This window comes from Carcharhinus amblyrhynchos, chromosome 4 (assembly GCF_965287045.1).
Source record: "Carcharhinus amblyrhynchos chromosome 4, sCarAmb.v2.hapA, whole genome shotgun sequence".
NCBI lineage: Eukaryota > Metazoa > Chordata > Chondrichthyes > Carcharhiniformes > Carcharhinidae > Carcharhinus > Carcharhinus amblyrhynchos.
The window spans coordinates 67,400,994-67,412,437 of record NC_137327.1 but is presented as its reverse complement, the minus strand read 5'-3'; positions in this window follow the sequence as shown (position 1 = coordinate 67,412,437).

Here is an 11,444-nt window from a genome sequence, read left to right as displayed (position 1 = left end):
GGCAGGCACACTAGAGTTGTTTAAGAGTTACTTAGACAGGCACATGAACGGGATGGAGATGGAGGGATATAGGAGACTGTTTTAAATAAGGTTCAGGAGCCTTGGGGTGTCCCTGGGAATGTATAAGGATGTGGATGAAACTGATGTTTTTCTCTTTTAATCCACAGGTGCTTCGGTCCACCTTGTCCAACAAGGGGCGTACATGCGATGGGTCGTACGAGGGCTGCTCTTGGTTGTTTCGAGAATAGCCTAGTACTTCATGTCGTTAGTGTATGCTTAAACTGGACCAGATGCTGGGCAACATGACAGCTCAGTGACTACCACAGTTTGCTGTGCAGATACATGGATTTGGGCCAGTTTCTGTGGGAGTTTGCGCATTCTCCCCATGCTTGCATGGGTCCTCTCCAGGTGCTCTGGTTTCCTCCCGCACCCCAAAGATGTGCTATTAGGCTGATTGGTGTAACAAATTGTCCCTAAATTAGTCTTCCCTCAATGTGGAATGCCATAAGCATAGACAAGGGTCATGGGTGGAGGGGGGACTCAATGTTAAAATGGCAGCGTGAGCTTGTCGGGCCGAAGGGTTGTTTTGCTCTTTGTTAAATACCTTAAGCGTTCATTTAATTACATATACCCATTCAATGGTAAATAGATATTCAAGATGTGCAACATCCCTTTATTTACCACTTGTATGGAGGTCCTGTTCCTTTCCTCATACATTGTTAGATATGTGGGTCATGAGGATCTATCCAAACCTTCCAGTCAGAGTCCAGCTGTAGTTCCGTTGCAAGGTTGTGACCACATAATGAATCTGGTGAAGAACTGATTTTAATATAGGATGTCGCTGACTAGGTCAGCATTTATTGCCTGTCCCTAATTTCCCTTGAGAGCGTTGTGATCGATGGCCTTCTTGAACTGCTGCAGTCCACATGTGTAGGTACATGCAATGTTTTTTGGAGGGAGGTCCAGGATTTTGACCAAATAATAGTGAAGGAACTGCAATGATATAGTTCCAAGTCAGAATGGTGAGTGACTTGGAGGCAAACCTCCAGGCGGTGGTGTTCCCAGGTATAGTGAAACCCCAATTTAACGCACCTTGATTTACTGCGAATTCACATGTAATGCAACGAATCATTGGACCCTTTTTTTGCTCTTTCCGGGGAACTGAAAAGTTTTTGGTGAGTTAATTTCATGTTTTCTTAAATCAAAATGGAACAAATTGCTAGAAAAAGAAAATCTTTTTCTGTGAAAGTTAATCTTCAAGCACTTGACGTGATCGAGACTAAAAGTCAAACTCAAGTTGCACAAGACCTCAGGATACCGGAATCAACACTTCGTTTGTTTATTGCAAAGCTTTACTAAAAATTAATTTGTTTTAATTTCTACTGTAACAACGATTTATTTGCGGAATTTTTTAATTGAAAAGTGATTTACTTGCCAGGTGGTAAACGTGCAAAAAAACAGGTGAAATAGGGCAATAATAGGTGTGTTTTAGGATGTTAGGTCAACATTGGGTCGGTTTGAACACTGATTTCCTTGAACCCCGATTTAGCGTGACCCCGCCCTTTTCATGATAACATTTTATGGACCCCAACCATCGTATTACAACGGGGTCGCACTGTACCTGCTGCCCTTGTCCTTCTATGTGGCAGCGTTAGTGGGTTTGGAAGGTGCTACCTAAAGAACCTTGGTGAGCCCCAAGCGGGTGATTTGTCTGCATGACGTTTAACTTCTTCAGTGTTGTTGGAGCTGCACTCCTCCAAGCAAGTGAAGAGCATTCCATTATACTCCTGCTTTGTGTCTTCTAGATGGTGGAAGGGCTTTGGGGAGTCAGGAAGTGAGTTACTCACCGCAGGATTCCTGGCCTCTGACCTGTTCTTGTAGCCACATTATTTATCTAACTTGTTCAGTTTCTAGGACACGACTCTGAGGAACTCCTGCAATGATGTCTTGGAGCTGAGGTGATGGATCACCAACCACCACAACAATCTTCCACTGTGCCAGGTATTAGGGTCTTGGACCAAAATCCCAAATTACATTTGGATGCCAGATTAGACCCCAACAATTTTTCTGTTTTGGCATAAATGTGAGGATAGGATTCTTCGCTCCAGGAATAATTCTGCTGTTAAACTAGTGATCTTCAACAGTGGAAAAAAAAGTATTTACTAATACATTGTAAGCATGGAATCATAGAATAACTCCAACAAAATGATGCAGCTTAACTCTAAACAGTTGAGCAAATAGTCAAAAATGAAAGGAAACAACTTGAATTTCTCAAGTCACTTTCAATTCAAATAAGGTACATTCTTGTATAGACTTAAAATTCCACTTTAAAACCAGTAGAGAAAATGCTGGAAAATCTCAGTAGGTCAAGCAGTATCTGTAAGGAGAGATCTGACGTTTCGAGTGCAGATGACCCTTCGACTCGAAATGTCAGCTCTTTTCTCTCCTGACAGATGCTGCCAGACTTGCTGAGGTTTTCCAACATTTTTTTCTTTTGGTTTAAGATTCCAGCATCCAGAGTAATTTGTTTTTACCCACTTTAAATACAATTAGCAACTATGGATAAACTTGATATGAGGGGCGGGGCAATCATAGAATCTCTAAGATACAGAATGAGGCCATTTGGCCCATCAAGCCTGTAGCGACCACAGTCCCATCTAGGCCCTATTCCTGTAACACTGCGCACTATTTGATTAGCACCGTGCTAATCTCCCTGACACTTGAGTCAATTTAGCATGGCCAATCAACCTGACTGGCACATCTTTGGACTCTCCATACAAGGAGAAGGTGCACACTTCACACATGCAGTGACCCGAAACTACAATTGAACCTGACTCCCTGATGCTGTGTGGCCATTCCACCCTAGAGGTCATCAGAGAAATTTTTGATGTTCCGAGCAGTTTGCAGACTTCTGCCTTTAAACAAACCCCATCCAGAACTGAAAGTTGTTTCTTTGATTTGATTTATTATTGTCACTTATATTAGTGTACAGTGAACAATATTGTTTATTGCGCACTATACAGATTTGATTTGATTTAACACTGTAACGTATTAGTATCCAGTGAAAGTATTGTTTCTTGTGTGTTATAAAACAAAGCATACTATTTATAGAGAAGGAAAGGAGAGTGCAGAATGTAGTGTTACAATCATAGCTAGGGTATAGAGAAAGATCAATCTAAGTGAGGTAGATCCATTCAAAAGTCTGATGGTAGCAGGGAAGAAGCTGTCCTTGAGATGGTTGGTACGTGACCTCAGATTTTTCAATCTTTTTCCCAACGGAAGAAAGTAGGTCCGGGATGCTGGGCCCCTTAATTACACTGAGGCAGCAGAAAGTGCAGACAGAGTCAGTGGAGCCTTCAACACATTATTCCTATGAAACGTAACATCTAACTCCATGGCCTGGACCTCGGCTCCTTTGCAACTGGATCCTGAACAGACGTCATAATCAGTAAGGATAGGCAACAACATATCCTCCTCAACACTAGTGCCCCACAAGGCTGTGTTCCAGACCCCTACTATAGTCTTTATGCTCCAATGATTGTGTGGCCAAATTCCCCTCCAACTCAATTTTCAAGTTTGTTGATGACACCACTGTACTTGTTCAGATCTCAAACAATGATGAGACAGAATACAGAATGAGATGACAACAATATTCTCCTCCTCAATGTCAGCAAAACGAAGGAGATTGTCATTGAGTTCAGGAAGCATAGAGGTGAACATGCCTCTGTCTACATCAACAGGGATGAAGTAGAAATGGTCGAAAGCTTCACGTTTTTAGGTGTCCAGATCACCAACAACCTGTATTGGTCCCCCCATGCCAACACTGAAGTTAAAGTCCACCAATGTCTCTACTTTCTCAGAAGACTAAGGAAATTTGTCATGTGAGCTACGACTCTCACCAGCTTTTACAGATGCGCCACAGAAAGTATTCTTTCTGGTTGGATCATAGCTTGATATGGCTGATATCACATAAACTAGATGAAGCATACCGTACATAGAGAAGGAAAGGAGAGAGTGCAGAATGTAGTGTTACAGTCATAGCTAGGATGTACCGAAAGATCAACTTAATATGAGGCAAGTCCATTCAAAAATTGCCCCTTAGTGTCCAGGGATGTGTAGGTTAGAAGGATTAGTGGGTATAATATATCGGGGTGGGGCCTGGGTGGGATTGTGTTCGGTGCAGACTCGATGGGCCGAAGAGCCTCTTTCTGCACTGTAGGATTCTATGATTCAAAAGTCTGATGGCAGCAAGGAAGAAACTGTTATTGAGTCGGTTCATAAAATCCCTGCTGTAGAAAAGGAAACCATTTGGCCCATCGAGTTTGTACTGACCACAATTCCATCCAGGCCGTAACCCCACATATTTACCCCGCTCATCCCTCTGACACTTGGGTCAATTTAGCATGGTCAGTCAACCTAATCCGCACATCTTTGGACTGCGTGAACAAGCCAGAGCATCCGGACAAAACCCATGCACACACGGAGAAAATGTAAACTCCACACAGACTGACTGAAATCAGAATGGAACCTGGGTTCCATGAGGCAGCAGTGCTAACCACTGTGCCACCCAACCGTTGCTTCATATCCTCAGACTATTGTATCTTTTTCCCAATGGAAGAAGGTGGGAGAGTATGTCCAGCGTGCAAGGGGTCCTTGATTCTGCTGGCTGCTTTTCCAAGGAAGTGTAGATAGAGTCAGTGGATGGGAGGCTGGTTTGCATGATGGTCTGGGCTTTGTTCACTGCCCTTTGTAGTTTTTTGCAGTCTTGGACAGAGTTGGAGCCATACCAAGCTGTGTTACATCCAGAAAAAATGCTTTATGTGGTGCATTGTAAAACGTGGTGAGAGTCGTAGCAGACATGCCAAATTTCCTTCGCCTCCTGAGAAAGTAGAGGTGTTGGTGGGCTTTCTTAACTGTAGTGTTGTCATAGGAGGACCAGGACACATTCTTAATGATCTGCATACCTAGATGCTTTTTGCTGTTTCATTTCTCATCTATTTGTTCTAACCTCATGCTTTGTCTGTCTTGGAAATGATTGATGGGGACAGTGTACCAAGAGCTTCCTCTGTATCTAACACCGTACTGTATATTCCAGACAGCATGCAGAGCAGTCCTGTCCACTATTTCAGGCAAGCAGTGAATTTGGTTTCCAGCTCCTGCCAATTTACCAGCCAGAATTCCTCAGCTGGGCGAAGATAGAATCCCAGTTAGAGGAGACTGGTCCTATTCCAAGTGAAAGGCCTGAGCTTCTCTGTTAAGGAGTCCATTTGCAACTGAGTGAGCAGGAGTCTGGAACACTTGGCCCAGTTGATCCTGGCAGAGAATGCAGCAGAGTACTTGGCCTGGAACTCGCGCATCCTTTGCGAGTCAGCAGGGTCCGTGAACATGTCTTGGTGTAGGTTGAAGGGACTACCTCAATAGGTGTCGCGTGCAGAACCAATCCCGACAATGGAGAGGAAATTCTCCACGCAGATAAAATATAACCAGCCAGACAGGGGACAGACCTGATACACTCTGCCTCTAAAAAGAAGGGGCGTGGCCAAGCAGCTGTTCAATTAGACACTCTGTTCCGGTGTACAGAAATTGAATCTGGGCAACAAAGTACATCCCAAACCTGAAAACTTGCAGAGTCCTAAATAATGATCGGTGATCCACTCTGTCAAATGTCTTATTCTGGCAGAAAGAGAGGAACATAGTAAGAAGTCTCACAACACCAGGTTAAAGTCCAACAGGTTTATTTGGTAGTAAACACGATTAGCTTTCAGAACACTATTCCTTCGTCAGGTGAGTAGAGAGTTCTGATCACAAACAGGGCATATAAAGGCACACACAGTTTACAGAACACTGAACCAGCATTCCAAAAGCCAGTGGTGTTTGCTACCAAATAAACCTGTTGGATTTTAACCTGGTGTTGTGAGACTTCTTATTGTGTTTACCCCAGTCCAATGCCGGCATCTCCACATCAAAAGAGAGGAAGACAGCCTTCTGGGAATAATGGGTCACGTTCAGTTTTGTGCACCTGAAATGGGAGACAGCCTGAATGAGGTAGCCACAGCTGGATTGAAACTTTGTAATTTGGAGTTGCGTGGAAATTAAAGAGGTAAGCGGTAAATTTAATTTTCATATTTTTTTCAGTTATGACTAGTGGTCTAGTTAGTCGTTAAAAAGGAGCTGTCTCCGCCCAAATTATAGGGAATTATAGGCCGGTTAGTTTAACATCTGTAGTCGGAAAAATGCTAGAATCCGTCATCTAAGAATAAATAGCGAGGCACCTAGAAAAGAATGGTTTAATCGAGCAGACGCAGCACTGATTCATTTAGGGGAATTCGTGTTTGACGAACTTATTGGATTTCTATGAGGATGTGACTAGTGTGGTAGACAGAGGGGAACCGGTGGATGTGGTGTTTTTAGATTTCCAAAAGGTGTTTGATAAGGTGCCTCACAAAAGGTTGCTGCAGAAGGTTAGGGTGCACAGAGTTGGGGGTAAGGTGTTAGCGTGGATAGAGGATTAGCTGTCTAATAGGAAGCAGAGAGTTGGAATCAATGGGTGCTATTCTGGTTGGCAGTTGGTGACTAGTGGTGTGCCGTAGGGATTGGTGCTGGCGCCTCAACTGTTAACATTTACGTAGATGATCTGGACGAGGGGGCTGAGTGTAGGGTGACAAAATTTGCTGTTGACACGAAGATGAGTGGAAAAGCAAATTGCATGGAGGGCATGGAAAGTCTGCAGAGAGATCTGGATAGGTTGAGCAAGTGGGCGAGGACCTGGCAAATGGAGTATAATGATAGCAAGTGTGAGATTATCCACTTTGGTAGAAATAATAGTAGGAGGGATTATTATTTAAAAGGCGAAAAGCTGCAGCATGCTATGGTGCAGAGGGACCTGGGGGTCCTTGTGCACAAATCGCAAAAACCCAGTCTGCAGGTGCAGCAGGTGATCAAGAAGGCGAATGGAATGCTGGCCTATATAGCGAGGGGGATAGAATATAAAAGCAGGAGGTCTTGCTGCAACTGTACAGGGCACTGGTGAGGCCACAGCTGGAGTACTGTGTGCAGTTTTGGTCGCTGCACTTGCTGAAGGATGTTATTGGCCTTGGAGGGAGTGCAGAGAAGGTTCGTAGAACATAGAACATTACAGCGCAGAACAGGCCCTTCAGCCCACGATGTTGCGCCGACCAGTTAAAAAACAATGACCCACTAACCTAAACCAATCCCTTTTCGTCCATAAACCTATCCACGGATCTCTTAAACGCCCCCAAACTAGGCGCATTTACAACCGCAGCAGGCAGGGCATTCCAATCCCTCACCACCCTCTGGGTATCGCTCGGCTGATACCAGAGATGAGGGGGTTAGCCTATGAAGAGAGACTGAATAGACTGGGTCTGTACTGATTGGAGTTTAGAAGGCTGATGGGGGATCTTATAGAGACGTATAAGATAATGAAGGGGATGGATAGGGTAGAGGTAGAGAGATTCTTCCTGCTTAGAAAGGGTAGCAGGACTAGAGGGCACAGCCTCAAGATAAGGGGGGGAGGCCAGTTTAGGTCGGAGTTGAGGAGGAACTTCTTCACTCTAAGGGTGGTGAATCTCTGGAATTCTCTGCCCGTTGAAGTGGTGGAGGCTACCTCGCTGAATATATTTAAGTCACAGGTAGATAGGTTTCTGATAGGGAAATTAAGGGTTATGGGGAGAAAACGGGAAAGTGGAACTGATCCACTTCAGATCAGCCATGACGTTATTGATGGCAGGGCAGGTTCGAAGTGCTAGATGGCCTACTCCTGCTCCTATTTCTTTTGTTCTTAAATAGCTGAGTGGCAGTTATCTGTCAATCACCTGAAGCCTGATTAGAGGCAAAAGGTGTAAATTGAATTCTTCTGTTTGAAGCCTAACTGGTGTGTGAATCATCTCAACCCAGCTGAGCTCTATTTAGGAGAGAAGCATAAATACACTTGTGAGTTTTGCACGTACGAAGTGGAAAGCAGTCTGAGTGAGACAGCCAGAGTAGGACTGAAGGTTGGTAATTTGGTGCAGTGGGAGGAGGTGCTTTTTCCCTTTTTGTTTTGCTCCCTTTCTTCTTACTTTGTAACTGAATCCGCAGGGAGCGATCCAGAGAGCATCCTGGGAAGGTAAGTGATATAAAGACCAACCTCAGATATCTGCAGCAATTAGTGAAGGTAAGAGTTTAATAAATTTTAATAAATAATTTATTTGGTGATAGAAATGTCGGTCAGTGGAGTCAAGTCCTATACTTGTGAGATGTGGAGATCTGTGACACTTTGAGCATCTCGGATGACTATATCTGCATGAAGTGCACCTAATTGCAGCTACTCACAGACTGCATGGATAGGTTGGAGCAGCAGTTGGATGCACTTAGGAGCTTGAAGGTAGTGAAAGCATCACAGACAAGGAGTTTTAGAGATGTGGTTAGACACCAAAGGTGCAGGCAGACGGATGGGTGACTGCTAGAAGGGGCAGGCAGTCAGTGCAGGAATCCCCTGTGGTCAGCTCCTCTCTAACAAGTATGCCATTTTGGATACTGTTGGGGGGAATGGCCAGTCAGGAATTAACAGCAGCAGCAGCCAAGGCAGTGGCACCACTGCTATCATTAATCAGGGAGGGACAAAGAGCACAACAGCAATAATTATTGGGGACTATAGTTAGGGGTACAGATAGGTGCTTCTGTAGATATGGAAGAGACTCGCCGTGGACAATTTTTTTAAAACTCAGTCGGTTGGTGCTCGCTGTTCCCCCCCCCCCTGCTCTCGGCCATTGCCTCTCTCTCTGGTGTCAGGGTCCAGGATGTCTCTGAATGGGCAGAAATCATTCTGATGGGAGAGGGTGAACAGCCGGACAGTGTGGTTCATATTGGTAATAATGACAGAGGTAGGAAGAGTGACGAGGCCCTGCAGCAGCAATCTAGGGAATTAGGTAGAAAGTTAAAAAGCAGGATCTCTAGGTTTGTAATCTGAGGATTACTCCCTGTGCCATGTACCAGTGAAGCTAGAACTAGGAAGATAGTACAGCTCAATACGTGGCTTAACAGCTAGTGTGGAGGGAGGGTTTCCGATATTGGGATCTCTTCTTGCCCAGTGGGACCCGTACAAAAATGATGGGTTGTATCTAAACTAGAGGGGCATAAATATTCTGACCGGGAAGTTTGCTAGTATCTCACGGGAGGATTTAAACTAATTTGGCAGGGGGTGGGAACCAAAGCAAGGATGAATGAACTGAAGGGGAACTAGAAAATAGGGCCAGTAGGACTCCATGGAAGATCAGGCAGGTTTGTGGCTGCTGTTCAAAGTGGATCTGGTGGACTGAAGTGCATTTGTTTCAATAAAGAAGTGTAACAGGCAAGGCAGATGAACTTAGAGCTTGAATTAGTAGAATCATAAACCCTACAGTTAAAACGAGGCCATTTGGCCCATCATGCCTGCGCCAACAATCCCACCCAAATCCCATAACACCATGTATTTACCATGCTAATCTCCCCAAAACTAGGGGCAATTTATCATGGCCAATCAACCTGACCTGCACTCCTTTGGATTTGGATCTATGATGTTGTTGCCATTACAGAGACTTGGTAAGGAGAAGGACATGATTGGCAGCTTAACGTTCCAGGGTACAGATGTTTCAGGCAGGAGAGAGAGGGATGTAAAAGGGGCGGGGGAGTTGCACTTCTGGTTAAGGAGAATATCACAGCTGCACTGTAGGAGGACACCTCGGAGAGCTCATGCTGTGAAACAATATGAGGAGAGCTCAGGAATAGGAGGGTGTAGTCACAATGTTGGGTGTTTACTATAGACCTCCTAACAGCCAGCGGGAGATACAGGAACGTATATGTAGGCAGATTTTGGCAAGGTGTAACAGGGTTATTGTGATGGGTGATTTTAACTTCCCCTATAATGACTCGTTTAGTGCTATGGCCCAGAAATGATAAAACAAATCCCAGAACCATTTATTCTCCAGCAGCACATTGTTAAAGTGCCAATATGTGGATCAAAACCATGCAAAAAACTGAACAAGTTCAGCCTTCACCAGGTGGGATTCTGAGTATGGCACTTGCTGCACAGAAGCTGCCAGAATGCAGGACACATATAAATGTAAAGATTGTCAATTCTGAGCTCTCTTGACTCCAGGCAGCATAAAGATGAAAACTTTGGAGTCAGGATAGAGATTTTGTCAGACATCACCATACCTGATCAGGTCCCTCAACTTCCCCATCAATGCTGAGCAGGATGGGACTGAGATAGCCAACCTACAGAATTGGATGCCAGATGACTCTTGTTTACCCCTTTTCACCACTCCTGGAGCCACATTGCTTTTTCTCCCAGAACAGTGTGGGTCCTTGCAGTAAGCATACACCACATACTTCCCGTCCCTGAGGATTTGTTAAAGCTGGCTATGGTTATCCACCTTGTCAGGAATAAGTTCATCCAGCACCTAGTGTAGTGTGGAGGAATAGGACTTGTTCCCTTCTCTCAAGAGCCCAGCAAGAAGGTTCTGGAACTGCTGCTTAGCATTCCAGTCCAGCCTGGGGTGTTCTTGGCTGTGTGGGTGGACCAGAATTTAAGCAGAAATGGATGGCACATGTACACGGCTGTAATGATGTAACTATGTTTGGGATTGTGGGTATTAACAAAAAAAATGTGGTTTGCACATGTAAGTTCCAACAGAGTACATTTCGTTGTCCAATACTTCTCCTGAACGGAGCCTTCAACACATCATTGATGAAGATGAACATCTCGCCAAGGCCATCCTCACACCCTCACTACTTGCCTTCAAACAACCGCGCAACCTCATCAGACCATTGTTTGCAGCAAACTACCCAGCCTTCAGGAGAACAGTGACCACGACACCACACAAACCTGCTACAGCAACCTCTGCGAGACGTGCCAGATCATCGACACGGATGCCATTATTTCGTGAGAACACCATCCACTGGGTACACGGTACATACTCTTGTGACTCAGTCAATATTGTCTACCTGATGTGCACAGTAAGAAGTCTCATAGCACCAGGTTAAAGTCCAATAGGTGTATTTGGCAGCACAAGCTTTCAGAACCTCGTTCCTTCAGTTGAGTGGAGAATTGGGTTCACAAACAGGACATACATAAACACAAACTCAATTACAAAATAATGATTGGAATGGAAGTCTTAACAGGTAATCAAGTCTTTACAAGTGCAGAAAGGTGAATGGAGAGAGGGTTAAGTACAGGTTAAAGAGGTGAGAATTGTCTCAAGCCAAGACAGTGAGTAAGATTTCGCAAGCCCAGGCAAGTTGTGGGGGGCTACAGGTAGTATGACAGGAACCCAAGATCCTGGTTCCTGTCCCCGTATGTGTGGAAATTAGCTATCAGTTTCTGCTTGGCGATGCGGCGTTGTAGTGTGTCGTGAAGGCTGCCTTGGAGAATGCTTACCCGAAGATCAGAGGCTGAATACTCTTGA